Source organism: Balaenoptera borealis (genome assembly GCF_965194805.1).
Source record: "Balaenoptera borealis genome assembly, chromosome: 6".
Taxonomy (NCBI): domain Eukaryota; kingdom Metazoa; phylum Chordata; class Mammalia; order Artiodactyla; family Balaenopteridae; genus Balaenoptera; species Balaenoptera borealis.
In genome coordinates this window covers 93,328,231-93,355,356 of record NC_138863.1, presented here as the reverse complement: position 1 = coordinate 93,355,356, position 27,126 = coordinate 93,328,231, and the positions used below count along the sequence as shown (strand labels likewise).

The following is a 27,126-nucleotide window of genomic DNA, read 5'->3' as shown; positions in this document are numbered from 1 at the left end:
GTGTGAGAAAATGTTCTAATTTCATTCTTTTATGTATAGCTGTCCAGTTTTCCCAGCAACACTTATTGAAGAGACTGTCTTTTCTCCATTGTACATTCTTGCCTTCTTTATTGTAGAATAATTGACCATAAGTGCGTGGGTTTATGTTTGGGCTCTCTATTCTGTTCCATTGATCTATGTGTCTGTTTTTGTGCCAGCACCATGGTATTTTGATTACTGTAGCTTTGTAGTATATTCCAAATTCAGGGAGCATGATACCTTCAGCTCTGTTCTTCTTTCTCCAGATTGTTTTTGCTATTTGGGGGTCTTTGTGTTTCCATACAAATTTTAAAATTATTTGTTCTACTTCTGTGGATAATTGGTGTTTTGCTAGGGATTGCATTGAATCTGTAGATTGCCTTTTTTTCCAGTCCATGAACATGGTATAGCTTTCCATCTGTTTGTGTCATCTTCATTTTCGTTCATCAGTGTCTTACAGTTTTCTGAGTACAGGTATTTTTTTTATCTCCTTAGGTAAGTTCATTCCTAGGTATTTTGATGGGGATTACATTGAAACTGTAGGTCATTTGGGCAATATGGGTATTTTTACAATATTAACTCTTCTATTCCAAGAATTTAGGATGCCTTTCCATTTATTTATGTCTTCTTTAATTTCTTTCTCGTGTCTTACAGTTTTTAGTGTGCAGACCTTTTACCTGCTTGGTTAAATTTGTTCCTAATTATTTTATACTTTTTGATGCTATTGTAAATGGGATTGTTTTCTTAATTTCCTTTTCAGATAGTTTGCTGTTAGTGTATAGAAATGCAACTGCTTTTTGTGTGTTTATTTTGTATCCTGCAACTTTACTGAATTTGTTTATTAGTTCTAAAGTTTCTTGGTAGAGTTTTTAGGGTTTCTTATCTATAGACTGTTATCTGCACAGAGAATTTTACTTCTTCCTTTACAATTTGGATGCTTGTTATTTCTTTTTCCTTCCTAATTGCCTTGACTAGGATTTCCAATACTATGTTGACTAAAAGTGGTGAGAATGCACATCCTTCTCTTGTTCCTGATCTTAGAGGAAAAGCTTTCAACATTTTGTCATTGAGTATGCTGTTAGCTGTGGGTTTGTCATATATTATGTTGAGGTATGCTTCTTCTAAACCCAATCTGTTTTTTTATCATGAAAGGGTGTTGAATTTTGTCTAATTTTTTTTGTATCGATTGAGACGATCATATGATTTTTATCCTTCATCTTGTTAATGTAGTATATCACATCTTTGATTTTCATATGTTGAACCACCCTTGCATCCCACTTCGTCAGGGTATATGATCCTTTTAATATTGTATTGAATTCAATTTGCTAGTATTTTGTTGAGGATATTTCGTTTACATTTATCAGAGATATTGGCCTGTAATTTTCTTTTCTCGCAGTGTCCTTGTCTGGCTTTAGTATTAGAGTAATACTGGCCTCATAACACATGATTGAAAGCTTTCCCTCCTCTTCAATTTTCTGTAAGAGTTTGAGAAGGATTAGCATTCATTTTTCTTTAATTTTTTGGTAGAATTCACCCATGAAGCCATCTGGTTCTTCATTTTTTCTTGTTGTTGGGAGGTTTTTGGTTACTGATTCAATCTCCTTACTCATTATTAGTCTGTTCAGATTTCTGTTTTTTCATGATTCAGTCTTGGTAGGTTGTGTGTTTCTCGAAATTTATCCATTTCTTCTAAGTTGTCCAATTTATTGGTTCACAGTAGTCTCTTATTATTGTTTTGTATTTCTGTGGTATCAGTTGTAATGTCTCCTCTTTCATTTATAAATTCATTTATTTGAGTTGTCTTTTTTTTTCTTGGTAAGTCTAGCTAGAATTTTGTCAATTTTGTTCATCTTTTTAAAAAAAGCCAACACTTAGTTTCATTGATTTTTTTCTGTTGTCTTTCTAGTGTCTACTTCACTTATTTCTACCATTATGGTTATTATCTCTTTCCTTCTGCTAACTTTGGGCTTAGTTTGTTCTTTTTCTAGTTTCTTGAGGTGTAAAGTTAGGTTGTTTATTTGAAATATTTCTTTTTTCTTAATGTAGACATTTATTGCTGTATACTTCCCTCTTAGAATTGCTTTTGCTTTATCCCATAAATTTTGGTATGTTGTATTTCTATTTTCATTTATGTCAAGATACTTTATGATTTCCCTTTTGATTTCATATTTGACCCATTAGTTTTTCAGGAATGTATTATTTAATTTCAAATATGTATTTGTGAATTTTCCTTCTATTACTGATTTCTAATTTCATAGCATTGTGGTTGGAAAAGATACTTGATAATGATTTCAATCTTCTTAAATTTGTTAAGACTTGCTTTGTGGCCCAACATGTGAACTATATTGTAGAATGTTCTATGTGCACTTGAGAAGAATATGTATTCTGCTGCTGCTGCAGTTGTTTTATATATGTCTGCTAGGCCCATTAGTATTATTCAGGTCCACTCTTTCCTTTTTGATTTATGTCTAGTTTTTCTATCCAATTTGAAAATAGAGTTTTGAAATCCTCTACTATTATTGCATTGCTGTCTACTTCTCCCTTCAGTTCTGCTAGTATTTGCTTTAAATATTTATGTGCTTCAATGTTGGGAGCATGTATAATTTATAATTGTTATATTTTCTTTGTGAATTAACCCTTTTATCAGTATATAGTGACCTTTGACTCTTGTGACTGATTTTGAAAGTCTATTTAAGTATAGCCACCTCTACTCTCTTTTGGTTATCATTTCCATGGAATATCTTTTTCCAACCCTTTACTTTCAGCCTATGCGTGTCCTCAAAGCTAAAGTGAATCTCTTGTAGGCAGCATATTGTTGGACCTTGTTTTTTATCCATTCAGCCACTCTGTGTGTTTTGATTGGAGTATTTAATTCATTTATATTCAAAGTAATTATTGATAGGTAAGAACTTACTGTTGCCATTTTCTTGATTTTTTTTCTGACTGTTTTGTAGTTCCTTCATTCCTCTCTTACTGTCTTCCTTTGTGATTTATTTTTTTGTCATGGTGTCTTTAAATTCCTTTTTCTTTGTCTTGTGTATATCTATTAGAAGTTTTTTTCTTTTTGGTTACCATGAGGCTTACATAAAATGTCTTATAGATGTAACAGCCTATTTTAAGCTGATAACACTTTACCTTCAATCACACCCAAGAGCTGTACACTTTACTTTTATTTCTCCTCCTTCTACATTTTATGTTATTGATGTCACACTTTACATCTTTTTATATTGTGCATCCAATACAAGTTACTGTAGCTATGGTTAATTTTAATACTATTGTTTTTAACTTTTATGCTAGAGACAAATGTGACTTACATACCACCATTACAGTATTAGAGTATCCTAATTTTGACTATATATTTAGCTTTAACAGTGAGTTTTATACTTTCAAATGTTTTCATGTTATTACTTATACCATTATTTAATTTCAACTTCAATGACTCTGTTTATCATTTCTTGTAGGGCATATCTGGTGGTGATGAAATTCCTTAGCTTTTGTTTGTCTGGGAATGTCTTTATCTTCATGTCCTATAGTTCTGAAGGACAGTTTTGCTGGGTATAGTATTCTTGGTTAGCAGTTTTTTCTTTCAGCACTTTGAACGTATCATCTCACTCCCTTCTGGCCTGCAAATTTTCTGCTGAGACACTCACTGAGAGCTTTTTTGGGGGTCCCTTGTATATGATGATTCATCTTTCTCTTGATGATTTACAAATTTCTCTTTTACTTTTTAACATTTTGATTGTAATGTGTCTTGGGGATAATCTTTGGGTTCATCCTACTTGAGGTCCTTTGACCTTGCTGTATCTGGATGTCCATATCTCTCTTCTCCCTAGATTTTGGATATTTCCAGCTCTTATTTCTTTATTTCTGGGAGGGGTTGGAACCAAGTCACAGGCCTGTTTTGGGATCTGCTGTTAGACCAAGATTGTTTGGCCTGCCTCTGGAGGTCTTGATGGGGTCTTGTTTCCCAGTGGGTCCCTGTGCTGGCAGGACTCCTTGCTTACTGTGTCTGATAGGGGCTGGATCTGGATCACAGGCACATCAGGGTCTGCTTCTGGGACCAAGAAGCGGTGGGTGTATTTGATTCCCCCCAGGTCTCTTGGTGTATGGGGCTGGTGGCAGGACCAAGCCGAATGGGACTGTAGCCAAGTCCTCAGGGGTACAGAACTGTTTTCAGTTCTGTAGCTGGGACTAAAGTCAATGGGTCAGACACCTGGGCACAGACCTGTCTTCTAAAAATGACCCACTTGGTCTTGTACTCCACTGTGTTTCACAATCTCCTCCCTGGGTCCCAAAGCTCCCAAGAAGGTACTTTTGTTCACGGATGGCTACCAATTTATTGTTGCTGAGGGGGATATGAGAGGACCTCCTATTCTGTTGTCTTGCTGATGTCACTCTTCTCTCTCCTGTTTTCTAAGCTTTGACTTTTCACTCTCCAGTCTAGTTTATTTTCAGTCTTTTCTTCCAGCCATTCTATTGAATATTTTATTTCAGCAATCATATTTTTTAATTCCATTGATTCTGTTCTTGGTTTATTCCTCTTTCAGAAGTGTGATCTTACTGTCTGCAAACAACACTTCTCTAAAGACAGTAATTATACATTTTTAATGCTTTAAAAATTTTTTCCTTGAATTCAATAGACCCTTCAGGTTATTTTCTATTAGTTTATCTTTGTCTTTCTAATGGTCTTTCTGGTTTTCTTCAAATGTTTGTTAATCCCTTTTTGTACATTTATTTTTACAAAGTAAAGGCTGTGTTGATTCATGAGTACATAGGTGCATTTCCTCTGTCAGTGCAGAGCTGGATGAGGGTTTAGAGTACACCTACCTGTGTGGGCAGGGCTTGTATACTAGAAGCCTTAACTTTAGGTTGTGCAAATAGGAACCATCTGACCTCTGATGGTATTACTTTTAGGGTGTCAACCCCTGTGAGAGCCCTGGCCTGCACCCAGCAGATTACGCCTTTTCTTCAGAGAGTATTTATGTGGCTGCAGCCTTGGGGAAAATGCCATTACTGCACAGTTCTCAACCAAAGACCTTAATTTCTATCCTTCACCTTGCCCATGTTCTGGGTTCCTGCTGATTTCAAGGAGTTCTTCCATTAAGAAAAGATCCCACCTTCACTACAGCCTTCTTTGGTGCATGCTCTAAGCAGTGCACTTCTGCTGTAGTTCATCCTGTTTGCTTTCTAACTTTAGGAAATTTATTAGAAACATTGGCCTACTGATATCCCTCCCTACAAGTCTCAGCACTTTGAGGAATGTGCAACTACAATCTATTTTAAGATTAGGAAGATAAATATGTGCATTCAGCCTGACATTTTGAACTAGAAGAGATTTATTCACTTAATTTTATATTTGGTGGCATATCTCTTTAAATTTTTCAACAGTATGCGGAGGTTATATTTTATAAATCGCTACATACCTCAGTGTATCTTTCTGTTGTTTCTACATAAGCAAGGATTCTTAGCTGGGTGTAAAATTCAGGACATGTTGCTCCATATCCTATTTCAGAAGAGAATTTGAGGCCAGCCTAAATGTTTTTCTTATAGATGGTGCCTGTCTACCATGTGTTTCTGCTTAACAATACATGTGAGATTTTTAACCTCTTTTAATTGTTCAAAAATTTTAGCATGTTGACACTAGGTGTGGATCTCTTTTTAAATTATTTTTCCTAGAATGCAATTATGTTCACCTCTGTAAACTTGGCACATAGTAGGCACCCATTAATAGCCAGTAAATAAATGAATGAATAAACCATTCCAACTTGAAGTCTCAGTTTCTACTCAGTTTAGGTTTAGTTTCTACTCAGTTCTTTTTTATCATATGATATCACTCATATGTGGAATCCAAAAATGCTACAAATGAACATATCCACAAAACAGAAACAGACCCACAGTCACAGAAAACAAACCCATGGCCACCAAAGGGGATGAGGGGGGAGAGATAAATCAGGAGCCCGGAACTAATATATACACACTACCATATACAAAATAGATAAACAACTATAAGTCCTACTGTACAGCACAGGGAACTATACTTAACATCCTGCAACAACCCATAATGGAAGAGTCTGAAAAATAATATATAATATATATATTTAACTGAATCACTCTGCTGCACACCTAAAACCAACACAACACTGCAAACAAACCACATTCCAACAAAAAAAAAATAGTAACTTTCCAATAACCCTTTGAGGAACAAGTGGGTAACTTGAGAGGACTGGAAAAAAAGACTGGAAATTTTTGTTAAAAGAGAGAAAAAGTGAGCAAGAGGAAGGTTTTAATATTTTCTTTTCTTTCCTAGCTGACTGGTTGCTCCAAATGTTTAAGTATTTACCTCCTCACTTCAATCCTGTTCCATAACCTCAATCAGAGGGTAAAAAAAGACTACCAAGGTACGTGACGGAAAATTGGAAAAGTTCATTTGGAGCTAATGTAATAAAAGGAGATAAAGATCATTCCAGACATAAGAGTGGGCATAATGTATTCTCAACTCATTCAACCATAAAAATAAAATTTTATTTTGTTTCAGGACTAAACTGGATAAAAGGGCAGACTTGTTGATATGAAACATACCTCCAGGTTTTTAAGCTCCACAAAAACTCTTCTTTAAGGACAAAAAGTTGTGTTTCCTAGTTGTCTCCTCAGATTTCAGAACTATTTGTTTTCCCTTCCATCTTAACAAAACACCTGGTGCTAGCTCTGACACGTTTTTCATTAAATAACACTTACCAACATTTACCAGGTCCTACTACCTGTCTGGCACTTCCCAAGGTGTGGTCACAATAGCCCTTCCTTCAGCTTTCTATCTCCCTCTGACTGTAGATAATCAAAGGGTCTCCAGAAAGTTTGTTATTAAAATTCTTCCTAACTGTTGGTTCACAAACTGGCCGCCATACACAGATGGCAAGGAGAGACCAGAGAAAGAGGCAGCCACTCCAAATTGGTAGATGGCAGGTTTAATAACAAAGGAACTTCCTTAGAGGCTTGTCTTGGGTGCTGCAAGACAAGTAGATCTCCACACCCACCTGCCAGGATCTTAAATGTTTATAAAGAGACTCTATCAGAGTTCAGTCATGTATTCAGTCCAGATGGTCTCAACAACACCTACTCTCTCAAGGCTGCGTCCTTGAAGCTATGGGAATGGTGGGCAGACAGGGGAGGGGGTGAGGAGCCTCCAATTCCCTGGTTCCAGGTCAGGGGTCAACCAGTGGTCATGTCCTCTTGATGACCTCCTCCAACCCTCTTTAGACCTCTTTTCTTCTATATTGGTTTTCCAAGCCTCTCCGCTCAGACTTATGTGACACATCTGAAGCAAGGTCCTGGAGCGATACTCCACTGTATGTGGCTGACAGTGGGCAGGACATGGTGGCAGTCTTCCTCTTTTGTTTTTGATATTCCTTCTTTTTCAGCTATTCTGGTTTCTTTCTAATTATCTGTTACAATTTTTGTCTTTTCTTTTTGTCTTTGATTTGATTTTATATATGTATTTCTGTTATTTACTGTCTCTGTTGTGGGTTTAAATTCTCCTATTACATTCTAGCATCCTTGACATCTTTCCTCAAGTTCCCATTTTCATCTCACTCTGCTATTCTTACATCTTGATCTTTCTTGTGGTTTTCTGTCCTGTTCCACAAAGGCTATGTCTCTAGACCTTCTAATGAGGATGCCCATTGCAACAATCATTTTCATCTGGTTTTAGTAGTAAATCATTTTCAGAAGTACCTATTTTCCCCTCAAGTCTTTAGTACGATTTTCTCTTGTTGTGTAGTGATATTTCATAAATCTCATTTTTTACCCTTCTGTTTTCTCATCCTCAAACAAAGAGGATCTAAATAGAGTCAGGATTTGTCTACAAAGAGGTCGGAACTTGACCCCACAGTCTGTCCACTTTGGTGGTGATCACAACTTCTTCTCAGGGGTCATTGTATGCACACTGCCCTAACCCCAAATCTGGTGTTATTAGGGTTTACTCTATGGCACTTCTCCTGGGCTGGGTTGAGATGCTCTTCTTCCTTCTCCGCCTGACCCAGTAGTCACCTGGTGTACTTACATAGAGTTTCTACTTTTTTCTATCATATCCTTGATATTTCAGTTAAGGTACCTTCATCTCTCAGAATTTAATATACTAATGCTATCTTCTTCACTCCAAATTCCTCTATCTTCTCCCTAGCTGATATTTAGGAGTTACAGCCTTCAATTGTGTGTATAAAATGACCAGTAACTTAATTTGTACACCCATGTACATAGCAGCATTATTCACATAATAGCCTAGAGTTGTAAGCCAAGTGTTCATTGAAGGTTGAGTGGATAAACAACATGTAGTATATCCATATAATGAAATATGATACAGCTTTAAAAAGGAATGAAATTCTGACAAAAGCTACAATATGCTTAAGCCTTGTAGACATTATGCTAAGTGAAATAATCCAGTTACTAAAGAACTAATACTGTATGATTCATTTATATGAGGCACCTAGAGTAGTCACATTCATAGACAGAAAGTAGAATGGTGGTTGCCAGGGGCTGGGGGAGAGGAGAAAGGAGTGTTGTTTTCTAATGGGTACAGAATTTTAGTTTGGAAAGATAAAAAAAGTTCTGGAGATGGATGGTGGTGATGGTTGCACAACTATGTAAATGTACTTAATGCCACTGAACTGGACACCTAAAAATGGCTAACACTGTAAATTTCATGTTATGTATATTTTACCACAATTTTTTAAAAATCACTAATTTTTTAAATGTGCAATGGCACGTTTCAAAGATCTGGTTGGCACAGACCTTGTGTTGGTAACTAGGGAGCAGACAGTGCAGGAGGCGGAAATCGATCTTCCAGCTTTCTCAACCCCTCCTCTATCTGGTATCAGTGGGCCACACTGGGTCTTTGCTGCCGCATGCAGGCTTTCTCTAGCTGCTGCGAGCGGGGGACCACTCCCTGCTGTGGTGCGCGGGCCTCTCACTGCAGTGGCCTCTCCCGCTGTAGAGCGCAGGCCCCAGGCTCACGGGCCCCAGCAGCCGAGGCACGCGGGCCCAGCAGCTGCAGTGCCCGTGCCCAGCTGCTCCGCGGCACAGTGGGATCCTCCCGGACCAGGCCCGAACCTGTGTTCTCTGCACCAGCAGGCGGACTCCCAACCACTACGCCACCAGGGAAGCCCTGGGTCACTCATTTTTATGGAAATATCTTCACTATTAGTTTGGGTTTTAGAGTAGAGAGTCTTATCTTTTCTTGGAATGTGTCTTCAGTTATTTCCATGAAAATATGAGGGAGGCCATTTTCATTAGACGCTCCTTTTTAAAATAATTTTGATAATTCATGGTGCCGCACTATAATATTTGACATTGGAATAATTTCTGGAAAAATGTAGGCTACAGGGCTATGAAATATTTTAGGACTTTCTCTTCCCTAAATAAAGCACCTGTGAATCTATACTCAGCCTCTACTTGCTTAGATTGAGGAAACCCAACATAGCTATTATTGACTCAGACTATTGTTTCTGTGATGAACTGTGGAGAGATATAGGGAATAGAAGGCAAACTCCTTGTATTGGACAATCTTCTATGTTCTTGGGAAAATGTGTTTAGAAGAAATCAGACCTAGGTGTGGGGCTTTAGGCTTTTCCTCAAATTTGCATTTTCTCATCTGTAAAATGTGTATGGTGTGATACGCATAGGGTCTGAAGAATAACAATACCTTCCTTGGAGAATGGCAGAAAAGATTAACTAAGTGTAATATAGTTAAAGGATTTATGTTTTTCCCATAGTAGGTGTTCAACTGGTGCAATTTTTCTTTCCTTTAAAAAGTGAAATTAAAAAACGAGAAGGTAAAAACAAACAAACAGACAAGCAAACAAAAAAAAAACCCGAGAAGCTAGAACTCAAACGAAGCATTCACTTCCTCCAGCATGATGAGGGAGTACCACCCTTTCTCCTAAAAGACGAATGTTCTGAAATGAAGAAGGCATAACTGAAATCATTCGAGTGAATTTTACTGTGGATTCTTGCGTGTGTGGGCAGATTACTGATTATCTTTAAACCTGTGAGGAGACTAATATATTACACATGTGTGGGTTGTGATTCTCATTCAATTAGTTCTTTGTCAACCCATGTTTCAAAAGTACAGTAAAGTACCTATTATCTAAGGCTACATTCACCAAGTATGCCTGTGAGTACACACACACACACACGACACACCACGTAATTTTCATGCTTTGATGATTCAAAGGCTCATATAAATTTTTGCTACTGTCTGTATCCTGCAGCCTTAACTATTATTTTTGTGTTTTGACCAGACATAAACTATTGTGACCTCTCTGGGCAAGAATTATAAACTTCCTAGGAAGGGAATTTGAATAATGATTCTGATTCTTTCTGCTCTTTGAATTCCCTTCCCTTGGGCTGAAAGCCCTTCCATATGTTTCCATATCATTCTGTGTATACCTCTATTATTTCACCTCCAATTGTATTTAATTATTTATGTGTCTGTTTCTCCACACAGATTAGGAACTCCTTAAGAGCACGGACTGTCTGATGGATTTCCATGTCTGTACTATCCTGCACAATACCTGATCACAGCAGCCACTCAGCATTTGTTGAGTTAAATTGAGCCCTGGCCATTACATTGACTTAGTGTTCTCAGCCTTCTCCCCTTTTGCCTGATGATAAAGAGGATTATCACTATTCTATACAAAGCTAAAACCTTGAGTATGAATCAAATGTTTCAAGCAATCTTGGGGGTGCTGGAATGTTTTCTCATGAGTTGGGAGTGCTACTTCGAATGTTTCAAAAATCACTCAGGTTGATGACATCATTTTCTTTTTGGTCTCAGATGCTCCAGAAGAGCTACTGAGTATATGGATTCATCTTGTCTCCAAAAGATCACATTTCAGATCTTCAGCATCATAATGTTGGCATTGTCTGTCTGCATTATGACTTTTCAGTAATGAAACCCCACAGGATCAAGTGCAGGCCAGAAGCACCTAATCCTCAGTTCTGCCCTCTTGTTACCAGTTTTATGGTGAGATTCTCGAGTCTTAACACTGAGGGAGATTCAAGATGGTTTGATTCCCTTTTTTCTAGTTGCTCTCCTTGCAGGATAGAAGGAGATTTTGACAAGGATGAGTATGAACTCATGTTTGGTGACAATTATGAGGAGTGATTTCTAAGTGACTGGACTGAGATGGGCTGAGATTAGATCTGTTGTTTTCAGCAAAGGGGCTAAGAATGTAAAAATTCATCAATAATAAGGCAATTTTTCCACTGCTTTCTTTCAACATGAAGCAAATATTAAATCCACTAAGTAGAGCAAAAACAATTGAATAAAAAAACAAAACCAGAAAACCTCCAGCAATCCATGTTTTGAATGCACAAAAGTACAACATAATAGAACTCAGTGTCAGCTAAGAAATAATTTGTTTTGTTAACACCTGAAGTAAGAAGGGCTAGCAAAATAGAACCCAACTTTGTGGTGTTTAGTAAATGTGTTAGAAGAATTTACTACTAAATTGTACGTAGGAACTCCCATAAATCCAGCCTCCCAGCCTTTTTGACCCCATATTGACTAAATAGACTCAACTCAGAGAAGTGAGTCAGTTGCTTCTGAGAATGCAATTTAGGGAGGGAGCCAGTATAATCCTAGAGACAAGGTTTATGTATTGCATGCCATTGTACATGCAACGAAATCACAATTGATCAGGGAGTTGGTGTGGGGGGGAATTCTATCAACAACTTAAATAAAGATGCAGGAAAGGGTAAAGGTCAGACAGCAAGAAGAAATAATCCTTCGCTGCCAGAGAACACTGGGATTTAATAAATGACAAAATGACAACTCCAGACCATTGTCATGTAGATGGCATAGGGTGAACAGTGAGGTATCCCCAGAGCTCTGTGACACAAGCTAGAAAAATCAGTCCTATGTGGTGAGATCAGATATCAGCAAAGGCATCTTCTAAACCAGACCCCAAACCATGGCTATAGACAGAAAGATGGATTAACAGGGCCAAGGAAAGACTGCTCTTCAGAGAAGGGGCTGTTGTCATGGGTTTAAAGGAAAGGGGATCCAAGGATTCAGAATTTGATTAGTTTACCCATGCTGTACAGGGGATAAAGCTGGAGTATTTGGGAGCCTTTAGCTGTTCATCCTCCTTGGAAAAGTCTGCTCTCTCAGGGTAAAGGCTTCATGGGGCCATAGCTTGACCTGGTGGGTGTTTCAAGGAAATGGTGTGTTCTGTGATGGCTGGCCACTGGAGACATCCATGTCTGAGACCTCATTCCTTACCCTGTCAATCATCCAACCAGGATTTACTAGTCATTTCCCATGCATCATCAGCTAGGATTATAACATCCCTCCCTGAATCCTGACTGTCGTTTTCAATGTAAGCTTTAAGACATTAGGCACATTTAAAAATTGTTTGGGTTTCTTCAGTGCAGTTTCTTCTAAGAGCTCTCCAAGAAGTTCTCCCCCATGAACATTAGTTACCTTTGCCAAAAAATAATAATACATGATTCATTTGCTTATTCTTTCATCAGACATATATTGAGCTGCTATTGTGTAACCAGGCTGTGTTGGAGAATAGGAACACAGAAGTAAAAGACAGGGGAGGTCATGATCCAGTGTGGGAGATAGACAATGATAGTAGAGTTTGAGAAATATTCTGATGGAAGATAATAGACGATACAGAGAGGAGGGGAGTTCAACTCTCAGGGGAGTTCTGAGAGTCTCAGAAGAGGTGTTCTTGGAGCTGGATTTGAGAGACAATAGGAGTTAGGTGAAGATGGAAGAGAAGGGTGTGCAGAGAGAGCAACTCACATTAATTGAACCAGAGATCACTGAACATCTGGTACATACAAGCCATTGTTCCAAGCTCTGGAGATATAGCTGCCTTCATGAAGCTTACATTCTAGTTGAGAGGTGGGGTCGGAGAAACAGCCAACAAATATTTAAATCAATAGCTGATAAGATTTTAGAGGAAGGTACTACAGAGAGAATAAAAATGGGACAGGATAGAGAATGACTAGGTGTGGTCACAGGGGATGGGTGCTGGTGCTTTAGCTAGAAAGGCTGGGAAAGGTTTCTCTGAGATGACCTCGATGATGAAAAGATGGCCCATAGGAAGAGTATTCTACGTAAGCAGGCAGCAGTGGCATATTTGGAGGGGGTGGGAGAAAGCCAGTGGGCTGGAGTGCAGTGGACTGTGGAGCAGGGTGTGGATATAAGGAGATGAGATCAAAAACAGGGTCTGCCTAGAACAGGCCTTGGGGACCATGGTCAGACTTAGGATTTTATCCTAAAGTCAATGGGAAGCTTTGGAAGGTTTAATCAGGAGGATGACTGATGCTTTTTGAAGATCGCTCTGATTGTCACATGGAGAAACAGGTGTTGGGAGTGACCAACTAGAAGGCCACACTGGGATCCCGGCCAGATGCGATGGTGGCTTGATCTGAACTGGAACAGTGGGGGAAGAGGAGAATGAGCCAGGTTCGGGATGTATTTTGGAGGCAGTGCCAGTAAGACCTGATGACTGAGTGGGGAGTAAATAAAGGCAGGAACTGGAAATGATCCTTGAGTTTTGGCAAAAGTACAAAGACAGGCAAAAGCAGGGAGCATTAGGGACCAGTGAGTAGTCAATTTAGGGTATTAAATAAGATATTAACTTTGGAATCAGAAAAACCTATTTGAATCCTGACTTTGCCACTTGCCAGCTGTGTGATCTTGGACAAGGGACTTACCCTCTCTGGGAGCTGGTGTCCTCAAGGAGATGGTATTTATGTCCTCTCAGGATTACTGTAGGGGTTCAGTAGGCTAATATATGTCAGCTTTAGTGGTATCTGGCATGTAGTAAGTACTTAATAAACAGTAGCTCTTATTATCGCAGGTTTAAAACTGCCCTGTGTTTTGTCCTCACCAAGGCTTGTACATTAAAATACAAATATGCACATATTACACCCAGGTTTTCCCAAGTCTTTGCATGTATTGATATAAGTGTTTTGGTTAGCGTGAGCTCTAAGGAAGAAGGAGAAATCAGCTCTCTAGGACTGCTGGTCATTTACTACACACATTCTTCCTGTTTGTATAATGGAATATTCCCCCTCGTTCTTCCTTCTCTTGCTCACATTTGTTTCTTTGATTGCTAATGATTAACCTTATCTGGAATTAAAATTCTCGTTGTGCATCGAACACTCATAGGTGTGTTCCTTTTATCAGCTGGGGGTAGGAAGCCTGACCTGAAGACATCTCAGATCTCCTGTGGCTAAGCTTAATTCACAAAGGAGAAATAGTCCTTTTTTCTATTTTTTGTCCATGCTTAAGAAGCAGCTTATAAAGGCAGTACAATGAGGAGGGATGAGAGGATTAAGTGATTAAAGCAGAGTCGGGGAGGGGCTGCTACTGGGCAGTTGGCAGGCTCTGAAAGCGTTGCTTTCCAGAAGATTGAACTCAACCTAGACTGAGGAATACTGCGCACGCACTGCGTGAGGGGGCAGGTGCAAAGTTGAAACGTCAGATTTTAGACCTGGAAGAAGTTTGCCAGGGCAGGTGTGGGTTCTGGGTGGGGCAAAGACCGACATGTAAAGGGCAAAATACAAGGGAGACAACTCCAGTTGCCCAGACAACTGGGCAACAAAAGCGATGGACATAAGGACAAGAGGGCGATTCATCCCAACCTGGTGATCCTAGAAGTTTCCCGAAGGATGGGGCACTTGAGCTGGATGAACAGGACGATGGTGCTTTGGGCTGTGGGTCTGGACTGAGCACAGGCATGAGATTCTTTTTGCTCTTCTGCAGCATCCATCACAGTGCCTGACACATATCAGGCTTTCAAAAAACCCTCACCGGCTAAATTGCTATGGAAGGCTTGTGTACACAAGTACATGTAATTCAGAGCGGCTGGCGGGGAAGGGAGATACTTTACTGTTTGGAACTCTGTATTTTGATTTCACTTTCTTCTTTTTATTGTAGTAAAATATATAGAACATGAAATTTGTGATTTTAACCACTAGTAAGTGTACAATTCAGTGGCATTAATGACATTTATAATGTGTACAACCATCACCACTGTTTTCATCACCCCAAACTGAAACTCAATAACCATTAAGCCATAACTCCCCATCTCCCCTCCCCTCAGCCCTTGGTAATCTCTAATCTACTTTCTGTCGTAGTGAATTTTCCTATTCTAGATAGTTCATGTAAAGGGAGTGATACAGTATTTGTCCTTTACCCCTCCTCCTCTTTTATTTGCAACCTGGAAATACAAGAAGGTGCTCAGACATCTTCTGCTGTAGCGTGGCTTCAGGCTTTATCCAAGTCAAGCTGAGTTGTACTATCTTGTTACTGTTCATAAAGTAAAATCACTTATAAAAAGTTCAGCTCCACTTCCTCTAGCAGAGTTACGGCTGTGCATATCTGGTCTCTCTTCTAGACTGTAAGCCCTGGGCAGGTGGATGCTTCACTTTCACATGTCTGGACAAGTCCGTATGCTCAGGCGTGTTTGCTGTATAGAAACTTAAGTCAACACAGGAAACAAAAGAGGTGGACACAGCTCTACCTTTTGTTAAGGTTTAATGGTGGGGACCCAGAGGGGCTGGTACTCAGACCAAAGGTATTTAATTGTCTTGGGTGATAAAGCAGAGAAAGCACACAGCAAAATATGCAGAGCTCAGAACGACCCTAAACTCATCTAAACAATGAAATAACAAAGCAATAAGAAAAGTCCTTAGTGATATCTTACAAGGCAGGACATTAACAGGAGGGGTGGGTGAAGACAATTGTTAATGATGTTACTGATTAGAATAATAGCTGTCCTTCCATGAGATCTGCTATTGGCTGGAAGCTTCCATACTCTATCTCTTTTTGTTGTGGCAGCCTTGTGATAACTGCTATTTATCTGTCTTTGAAGTGATCAAGTTGAATCTTAGGGAGAATGAGTTGCCCACTCTAACTCATCATCCCAGAAAGTGTCTGCACTGGGATTTGAGTCAAAGCACATCTACCTCTAAAGCCCAGTTTTTTCCACTCTGAGAAAAGCTGTTGGTCTCATTTGGAGTATGGAATGGGGGCAGAGATAGATAAAATGACAGCCCAAGAATGGAATTAATAAAGCAGCATAGACACATTTCCTGAAAAAATTGGTCTAAGGTGCCCCAGAAGGGCCAAAGAAATATTGGATACCATAGTGAAGGGTATTAGGAAAAATAAAACAAAGAAGAAAATATCACTCTGCCCACAGCGAGGCTTGAAGAGGAATGATTATGAGCACAGTGCTAGTATAAACACTCACGGGGCGAGGACTTGTAACAGCACCCGCTCCTGTGTGTTCCTTGTCATCATGTAGTACAGAGGCAACACGGATTATTAAAAATTGTTCTGAAGCCCATGCAGGTTCAGATACTTCTTTTCCTTTTGGGTCACTCAGGCTAACACAATAGCAAAAGAAAACTTGTCAGTTTGTTACAAAATGCACAACAGGCATTTACCCTGGGATGTTTTTTAAAAACAGAGGTATCTGTACTTAGAGGTTATTGGTTGCTATAGAGTAACATCTGTGAGGGTTGCTTTTTCCATCAGGGGAATCAAATTTCTTATTGTGCTATCAACCTCCTGCCACATCATTTTTAAAGGCGAGCCATAAAATGTTTCTCTCTACTGTGGCAGCAAGGAGGAAAACTTTATTAGGGGAAAAGTAATGCAGTTTGAAAGAGTCCTGTAAACCAAAATCTGTTTAGGGAACTTAATTCTGGGTTTTACAAGGCGACCACGTCTTTCTTTGCAAACAAACACACAGCTCTCCAATTCACGTGCCTGGCAGAAACAGCGTTCATGTGGTTGGGCTGTACTGGTTTCAGGGCGCGGTTGAAAATTTGGGGAAGGAAGGGTGGTAGTAAAGTCCACCTCCTTCCTGCTATGACCCATAAAGGTACAGGACTGAGAACTGGGAACATAGGTGAGATGCATCTGATAAGGGTGTTCATTGCTGCTCGCCATGTGTGGCTGGAGCAGACAATGAAGCTGAGTGCGTCTGAGTATAAGCATGTCTTAATACCTCTTTTTTGCCTATCTCCTATCCTCGTTTTAAATTAGTAACAATTAACCTGGTGATTTCCAACTGATTAGTGATTTTGACTTGTTCTTTTCCTCACCCCCAAAAACAACCACAAAAAATCCCCAAAGCATGATAAAAGTAATACACATACATTCATCATAGAAAACTTGGAAAATACAGAAAAGCAGAGGGAAGGTGAAAACACTTATGATCTTAGAAAAAGTAACCATGTTGGTTTTCTTTGTGTGTTCAGGGGTGCATATTTAAAAAAAAAATTATGATCATATTATATATACAAAAATGTATGTACTGATTTAAACATCTAATTTTGTGGGTATGAAAGTGATATATATGCTTTGCAGAAAACTTGAAGAACATAAAAGTATAAGGAAAAAATAATTACATAGAATTTCACCATCCAGAGATAAATGCTAATATTCCATTTTGTTGTATGTGTTTCAAAATGTATTCATTTCAAAGTTTAAAATATAGCTGATGCAGGGACATTTGTAACTATTAGGTGGAAGATGATAAAAAGATGGATTGAAGAAGATAATATCTGCTATAAACTAGTTTTTAATTTAGTTTTTACCCATTGGAAAAACAAAAATCTCTGAGGCTTAGGTCATTCGGTATGAGTTTTAAAGTTGCAGGATATAATTATTTGAGTTCTTTGGCAATGGAAATGGTTATTATGTTGCTCTATGCAGCTATGCTTTCATGGAAGAGGGAAGAAGAAATACTTTAATGATTCTCTCTTCATAACATCTTAACCACGTAAATATCTGTTATTGGAGCAAGTACTGGAACAGAATAATATAGGTTATTTTAAGTGGTAATCAAACATGGCAAAAGCTTTTATCTGAACTCTGGTATAAAGAACAGGACTCAGTAAACATGCTTTCTGGCACTGGTAAGATAAAGAGAGCAGCCAAGGGTAGCATTGCAGGGTCAACCTGTATCCTGAGATGTGGAATCCATATTGGAACATAAAAATCCAACAGTTATTCTTGTTTGAGGCTTAGACTGAGTAAGGGAAGACTGATAAACCATTTTATACAACTGACACGTATCTTAAATGTGATTCTTCTCTTGGTGACTTCTTTTTCCACAGAAGATTATGTGGTAGCATATTTTACCTTTACATGTAAGAGGTAACTTGGCTGGGTATAAAATTCTCACGTATCCCCCCTAAAAAATAATAATCATAAAATAATTTAAAATTTAGAATTCTAATATTAAGTTCATAGTAAATTGTTTAATATTTCTTTACTCTTCTTTGCTTTTAGAATATACACCCTAAGGAGGTACAGTCATAGTTTTGTATTCAAAGAAATTTTGAATACTGCTTTTCTCTGTGTGATATCCAATTTTATAGACAGTTGAATTCATTTTGTTTCTGTGTATGATTTTAAGGCTTATATTTAATTTAATTTAATTTGTAAATATGTAGAATATTTACATACTTCAAAAGTCAAAATTATATACAAGAGTATATTTAGAGAAGTTCCTATCTCTTTCTTCTCCACCCTATTATCACCACCCTCTATAGACATTAGCTAATTTTTATGTTTCTTTGAAAAATAAGCAAATTTTCTGTGTACATTCATTTCTCTTTCTCACATAAAAGATGTCAAACTATATAATATTTTGTGCTTTGCTTTTTTAACTGAGCAATATTTTCTAGAAGTCACTTCATATTAATTCATAGAGATCTTGACTTTGCTACATGGTTCTCCACTGTGTATTATGGGCTATTCACACAGCCCCCTACTGAGGGACATTTGGGTTTCCAGTCTTTTGCTATTAGAAATGCCTCAGCCATGAATACCCTTGTGCATAGGTTGTTTCATATTTGTGGAGGTTTGTCTTAAGGGTCTTTGACATTGTATTTTTGTTCAGTTGGTCTCTGTCCTGGGGAGAAGCTCATGGTTAGGTTTTCTCAGTTCAGTTTTATTTGTTTTAAAGTACAAGTAAATTCCTTCTGGATACTGGTATTAGGTTGATAACAGTTTACACTTTAATATTTTTGCCTCTTTCTTTTGGTCCTAAGTATAGGCAGTTCTCTCCTTTCACGTGTAATACATTCTTGAAAATTTGTACAAGAGTTGCATGTGGGAAAGCCAGACAATAGACTTATTTGATATAAAGGAGGTAGGAGTTCCATTCCCAGAGAGATGAAAAAAATAAGATCCCTAATTACACCTCAGTTTTTTAAACACAATTATTTATGATTTATTGGCAACATTTGGTACATGTTCTTTAACTGTGTTCATTTCCTTTCTAATTAATCGAACACACAATTGACCTGCCTAAGTCCAATGAGAATCAGATTAAGGTGAAAGATTCTCTGTCTTCTGGCTGCTTAATGATTTTCATCTTTGTCTCGAGGTATTGTTTACATGAACTATACTTCTTATCACTTGTATCAGCACTTTCCTTTTTCTGTTTTCTATTCATTTTTATAAAATAATAGGACAAAATATAATAAACATCCAAGTAATGGCACAAACATCTCTGGACTGAAACAGAACAATTCACTCTTGGGTAACACCAGCATGTGATAGCTTGAATTGATCATTCCTTAATTATTGAATGAAAGTGTTGAATGAAAGCATGGGGAAAGAGGTTTGGTGTGACAATATATGACGTGTGAATGTACAGACTGTTTGGAAGTTGAGCATGAATGTTGAGCCATCTCTGTGTTTCGTGAGAAGTAGGGAGAGGCTGCACGGGAAGCTGTTACATCAATGCCATTTAACAGTGAATGATAAAAATGCAGAGAAGAATGTGTGGGCAGTCTTCAGATTATGATCTAAGGTGTATGCTAATTGCGGTACAAAGTTGGTCTTCCATGTCCTACTCATAGAATTTTTATAAGGTACGTGATTTTGCCTCTGCATCTTGGGTGTTAATCATGGCCTATGAGTGGCATTGAAATATACAGAAATAACTCTGGATGGTACTTGAAGGAATAATTCTACTGGCTTCAGAAAGCCTAGATGGGATGGCAGGAAACACCTGCTGATTGTGGGGAAGTAATGTGTGGTCTGGAGCAGGTGACTCAGGACTAGCAGGAGAGCTTCAGAAGGTGCCCAAAATAAAACCACAAGCCAGCATCAAGATCAGGAATCTGAGGCTGAAAACCATCAAATGAGATCAAAAGGAAAGTTCTGGAACAGACCAAAGGTGAACCCTGGGAGTAGAGGTAGAATGAAAACTGGAGGCTGAGGAAGAAAGGAAGACACCTGACCACACGTTTAAAACAGGGAACAGAAGCCAGAATGAACTGTCTTTATCAGGAGAACGTTCCAGAAGCTGTGGCTCAGAGACTGGGAGCCAACCATGAAACCCACATGCCTGTTTTTGTACATCTTTTCCGAAGGACACTCATGTAATGCAAGGGTTGGTTAAATAAGAAAAGAAAGGAGAGGAAAAGTAGATATACGGGATGGGATACAGGCCCAGGGAATGAAAGCATTAGAATCCTGACTATGATGGATGATTTAGAAGAAGCGTTTCCAACCCTGTTCCGTAGAGCTGCATGGTGCTCCCTGGCCATTGGGAGTGTGCCTTCAGTGTCCCAGGTCCCTGGGAGAGTAGGAAGGGAGAGGGTGGAGGGGAGAGATGGCCTGCGATGGAAGACTGGTGCTCCCCACCCGTGTTCGACAGCAGCTCTCCTATGACCTGTTTTACGTGGTGCTGGGGGTGCTGTGTAAGATGTCATTTGAAGGAAGGTTCTGCGTGCGTGTGTTTGCTGTGGCTCCTATAACAAATTGCCACACTTGGTGACTTAAGAAAATACAGAAATGTGTTCTCTTATAGTTCTGGAGGCCAGAAGTCTGAAATCAAGGTGTCGGCAGGACCACACTCCCTTTAGAGGATCTAGGAGAGAGTCATTCCTTATCTTCTCTAGTTTCTCGTGCCTGTTGGCATTCCTCGGCTTGTGGCTGCATCTCTCTGCTCCATCTTCCTATCACCTTCTCTTCTGTAGATGTGTCTGATCTCCCTCTGACACTCTCTTATAAGGATACTTGTGATGGCATTTAGGGTTTACAGGAATAAATCTGGATAATCTCTTCATCCCAAGACACTTAATTTAATTACGTCTGCAAGGAATTTTTTAAAAATAAGGTCCCATTCACAGGTTCTGGGGATTAGGACATGAGAGCTATCTTTTTTGGGGGCTGACATTCAGCCCACTACCTGCCGCTAAAAAAGTTTGAAAACTTCTGATTTTAAATGATAAACATCTGTGAATTGGTTTGAAAAAAAGAAAAAGAAAATGTAAAGAGCCCCGATCTTTTCAATGCAGGGGAAGGAAGGCAGAGAAAGACGATTATGCTGCAACTTAATGCTTAAATGTTAGGAAGCTACAGGATAGGAAGCCGATTTAAGCAGCAAAAAGAGGTAGCAGGCATATTCATTTAGGGACCAAAAGTGACCATAGCTCCCTTGGGGCCATTGGCTTTGTGAGAGCTCCCTTAGCTCACTCAACTTCACTCACGGCCTCTTTCATTGTCTTTCAACCCTGAACACTGATGATTTTGAAGAATGGTCAGAGGGGGCTCATCTGGTTGTGGCATGGTTCTCTAACAAAACCTAGTCTTGATGAAAAGAGTAAAGAAAGCAGTTAAAAATGTCCCTACACCCATGTACGTGTCACTAGCGCATTGATGTAAGCATAGCATATATAACAAAGATGTATGTGATACAGTCACTGGATTTCTGATCTTATTCCCCATACCATTCTTACTAAGGAATAAGTGACAATCTTTGAGCATGTCTAAGAGGATGGTCTTTATTTTGTTCCATTTTCTCTACTGTATAGATACTATTTTCTCCTTTATAATTAACAAGTAAATAGTGGGGAGATACTCTGAGACCGTATAAATACCGCATTCCTCATCAAACTTTCCTTTCTAGATTTTTTTTCTAGATTTAGCATCACTGGTGATTTTTTTGCCTCAATTTTTTCTATGATGGTTTCACTAATTCTATACTTATTAGTCAACATTTCATTAAAAGGAAGAGCTTTCCCTTTTTCATATTTATATAAGTTCTTTATTATCTGGATAGACTCATGGATTCTTATTTTATTCAGTTGGTTATAAGACACTAATGTTTTTCTTTGTTTTGGTATTCAAGTTGTCCCAAATTTTGCCAGTGGGAACTCCCTCAAGCTTCCTTCTATGTTCTTTTAACATATTCTTGTCATTCTTTGAGGACTTCCTCACTTTTTGGTATTAGATGTTCCATGATCTTGTATTTTCCCTGCCCCAGCCCTAGAATCAGCCTTTCCTCCAAGGAGCATAGTTCCTTTTAGTAGGCAATGGTATTTATAAACCATGACCTGGAGGTGATTTGGTTTTTGTTTTGCAATACGTGGATACTATCTAGGAACTGAAAAAAAAAAATCTGTCATAGGTATTGTCTTAGTTCAGTCAGGCTGCTATAATAAAATACCATAGACAGGGGCTTATAAACAGTCAAAATTTATTGCTTACAGTTCTAGAGGCTGGAAGTCCAAGATCAGAGTGCCAGCAAGGTCAGGTTCTGGTGAGGGTCCTCTTCCAGGTTGTAGACTGGTGACTTCTCATTGTATCCTTGTATGGTGGAAGGGGCTAGGGAGCCCTCTGGGAGTCCCTTCTTTAAGGGCACTAAAGCCCATTTCTGAGGGCTCTACCCTCATGAGCTAATCACCTCCCAAAGGCCTCACTTCTTCATAGTATCACCCCGAAAGTTAGAGTCTCAATATAGGAGTTTTGGGGGAACACAAACATTCGGGTCATAACAGGTGGTCTGAATTTCGGTCCCCCAGAAGCTGACCTTGAGCCAAGAGTTCAAGGGCAAGCTGCTGATTGGGCAGGGCAGTGTAAGGTAAGGGTGAGGCAAGACAGGAAGGGTGCTCTCCGGCTGGTTACTACAGTGGGTCACTTTGGTAGAAAACACACACCTCAAAACAACCTTGGACAAGGAGTAAGAAAGCTGGAGTGTTTCACTCCCCACCTACGGGGCACTGCCCGGGGCTGCTGTGGGGATGGGCGGGGGTGGGGAGGATTCACATTCCCAGGCCCCTGTAGCCTGGAAAGATGGCTGGAAGCCAGGCTGGCTCGCACAGACATGGGAGCCAGACAGACATGGGGATTGGAAACTGTGGGCGTCGACAACGTCGGCCACGAGCTCCTGGCACCACCAGACAAGGGGAGTAAAGCTGACAGAAATAAAGAGAGTAACCTTGGTCCCTCTGAAGGAAGGCGCCCTGAGAAGCCTGGAGGTTTCTTCAGTTGGCTGGAGCCTTTTAGATAAGGGGCCTCAGAACTTTTCACAGAAAGACCACCCTGGCTTGGCTGTTACCACTCCTGTTCTCGCCTCACAAACTCCCAGGCCACATGCTTGGCCTCATCCACTCTTGGCTACATCGGTCTATATCTAGTTGTACTGCCGAGCAAGTGACTTTGAAGAGGGTGGTGTTGGGAGTGTCAGGGTTGGAAGCAGGAGGAGCTACTAATTTGGGCTGGAAAATAGGAGGAAGGGGGAATAGGATGCCTTGCTTTCTTTATCACCTTCTATTCAACTCCCCAGCAATATTAATATCCCTAATCTGGCCACATCTAGCTACCCCCATTGCTCCCTGCTGGTCCTGATGGCCATCGCCTCTCACGTGGATCACTGTGATGGCCTGTAACCTCTCTGCCACCTCCACCCTTGCCCTCTATTCTCCACACAGCAGGCTGAGTGTGGGGTCCGGACATGTGACGGTCCTGCTCAGAAACTGACAGCGCCTTTGAGTTATACCCAGGAGGAAATCCAGAGTCCTTCCCATGGCCAACAGGCCCCCTGCAGCCTGGCCTCTCCTAGCTCTCAGCTCTCCTCCCATAGCACTCTCCCCCGCCTTTCTTCTGCTCACTGATTCTAGAACACACCAGCTTGTTTTCTTGCTGTTCCCTCTGCTCGGGATGCTTTTCCATGAGTCCCATGGCTCCTTCCATCCCTCCTCCTCTCTTCTCACCCCCAATGTCACCTCTTTCCCAACCTCCCCATCCATTCATCAGTCCGTCCCTTTACTCTCTTTTGCTCCAAAGCCCTGTGGTAATAAATGAAGCCCAGCCAGATGAGAACAAGCCAAGGCTGCTTATTCAGAGTTTGCTCCAGCAAGGGAGTCTGCCACCATCCCTTGCGTGTGGCAGAGACTCAGAGGCAGGCAGAGGAGTAGCTAAGCTTTACGGTGGAAAAGGGGAGGCTTCAGGTGTGCCCTGATTGGAGGCTGTTATCCTGGGGAGGCTGTAGGTAGGGTAACTAGAAGGGGCCTCCTCTGTGAATGGTTAGGGGTGCATATTTGCTTCTCTGGTTGGTCCTAAGTTGGAAGCAAGGGCAAAAGTTAGGGAAGCTGCCAGTTATTAATCAAGTCCTGGCCATTTGGAGCCAGTTGTTACCGGGGCTATTGTCTGGCTTCCTAAACTATCACTGGGGATAGCGTTCTGACCTCCTGCAAGTCTGATTATAACAGGCTGGCTTCCTGGGTTGGTTTCCTGGGCAGGTTGCTGCAGGTTGTGGGTCAGAATTCTATTCATATATATATTCTGTCATCCGTTTGTATATTCAGTCTCTCAGCACTCACCGTCTATCCAATGTGATGCATATTTGTCTTTCTAGTTATTGCCTGACTCAGGAGAGAAAGAAAGCTTCGTGAAGGCAGGGATCTTGTTGCTACTGCAACTCCAGCTCCTCAAACTGTACCAGGCACAAGGTGGTTGCACAGGAAATATGTATTGAATGAGGGAATGACGATACCTGATCCTTCCTCTATGTAAGTTTCTAGAAATAGAACCTTCTGCTCTATCTTCTTCTCTCTTTATGGGCCAGCATTTTGGACAAGGCCAATCATCCACTGAGGAAACTTGGAGAAGAGGTCCATATGGAGAACCCTGGGATTTGGATTTAGGGGACCAAACTCATATGTCTATAGGAGCGAGGCAGGTGAAAGAACGAACCGGCCTGGTGGGTGGAGTTGACAGAACATGGAGTCTTTGTCCTGCAGAAAGATGGCCGTCTTGACTCGGCACTTTCCAATTTTTAACAGGTCAGAATGTGGGCCTCCTGTTTACAGAACATGTGAATCATCAAAAGAATCTGACACCCTGGAGTTTTATATAAAAAAATACTTTCAATACTTAAATGTTAGCCACTCATTGGACTTCCCTGGGGGTCCAGTGGTTAAGACTCCACATTTCCATTGTGGAGGGCATGGGTTCAACCCCTGGTGGGGGAAGTTCTGAATGTGGTGTGGCACGGACAAAAAAATATATATTAGCCACTAATAAAATACCATGTATTGGGGTAGGGAAGAGAAAGGTGGGAACAACAAAATGTTTTTGTGGGCTGCTTTCAGGCCTGAGGCAGCAGGCTTGGCCTCTTGTCGAGGTTGTCTCCTCAGGTCCTCTCTGGAAGTCTCTGGGTCTCCTCTCCCTGTTTTGTCTGACTTACCCCACGATGGAGGCTGGAGGTTAAGGGGAAGGCAGTTGGTGTGAACCCCCAAGCTCCAGCCATTAGGTACCACAAACCGGGTCTCAGCATATCAGTTGCCTTCGAATGATTTTCTTCATTAGGAGTCCTCTGTAGACGTGAGGAGGGTGACTGCATGAGGCCGTTTTGGCTTTGAGCTGATTGTAAGTGTGGCCACAGGAGCCATCTTTCTGATTAGAACTGAGGTTCTGAAGCCAGATGAATTAATACTGCGCTGATGTGATGGGGAGAAGGAGGGACTCCGGTCTTGTTTATGTTCAGAGAAGTTTTAGGTGCTTTCACTAAAAAAAAAAAAAAAAAAAGTGATTTCTCAAAACTTTAAATCATTGATTGGTACCTGGAGTAATTAAGCTCATTTTCCCAGAGTATAACCCTTTAGGAAATCCTTTTCCTAAGTACCATTCATTACAGTTTGCAAAGGATTTAAAGGGAAGGATTCTGGGCAATGCTGATGATAAAACGGGAGAGGAAATGGAACACGGAAGAGTTATTGGTTGTTATTTTCACAGCTACCCCTTAAGAGCCCAAAAAAAATTATACTCAAAGTGGATTTTTTCCCCTCCAATTCCACAAAAACTCCAAAATGCAAACCAGCTAGGTTGATGTTATTTAAGAAGCTATTATCCTTGGTGAAATCTAAGCACAACAAAAATGCTATCCAGCTTCTCCGGGAATGGGAGATAAACAGTATTTGGGTAAGGATAACATTTTGCCAAATTTTGTGGTGGTAGCAGACCCCATAGTTATTTGAAATTGCTTAAAACTTTATTCTCCCTAGCTCTGATTGAGCTAATTAGAACCCACAGGGAATAATGTGGGTAATAGTGGGAACGGGGAAGTAGAAACATGCAATGCAATTAGCTCCTGCTCTTTTTCTGTGTGATGCAACCTGGGAGCTCGTGAGCTTGCAGAGACTTGGAACAATAGGATCCACTGATACTCAAGCTGCTAGCGGACTCCATAATTATGATATAATATCTTGCCAGCCTCTTGCAGGCACGAAGGTAGAATGGAATATGAGTAAATAAAATCCAACAATTTTCTCTATCCATAATTCTTTATATTAATAGCATATTTTCTCTGTTCTTTTTTTTTTTTTTCCCAAAGAAGATAGAAACTTAGTTAGACATTTTGTGTCCCGTCAGAGGACTTCATCTCCACGGGAATAAATTTGGTTTGCAATCAGTTAAATGAGAGGTTTTCTTGGTGTTATTACAAGTTGAAGAAAGCTATTCCACAACGCCCTCTTCCTACCATCAGCAGATGTCCTTGACTTTGCTTGCTACTGTTGTGTAAACTCATGCCAGGAGAAAACTTGAATTTAGTCATTTATTCCTTCATTTGTTTGGACTGTACTCAGGCTGGGCCGACCTCATGGGCAGGGACCTGTGAAGTCTCTTATAGTTGCATTTAAAGCTAGCACAATGCAATATAAAGATGAACAATTTTCTTGCTAATAATTTAAATTTATATTTTTCTTTATTTAGAATGACATTAAATAGCAAATAAAAGAAACCATGACAGGTGAAGAGAGAGAGCACAGAAC

The 27,126-nt window shown here is 40.0% G+C and overlaps 1 protein-coding gene across 1 annotated transcript in view; it reads left to right on the top strand.

Annotated features, from left to right (window-relative positions):
* The first annotated feature begins 407 nt into the window (after positions 1–407).
* The window catches only part of THSD7B (thrombospondin type 1 domain containing 7B), a 1,176,114-nt gene continuing 1,149,395 nt past the window's right edge, over positions 408–27,126 (top strand). The window contains exons 1-2 of the mRNA XM_082395801.1: positions 408–6,416; positions 24,711–24,864. The gene's annotated coding sequence lies outside the window, so the exon portion shown is untranslated. The remainder of the gene's footprint in view (positions 6,417–24,710; positions 24,865–27,126) is intronic.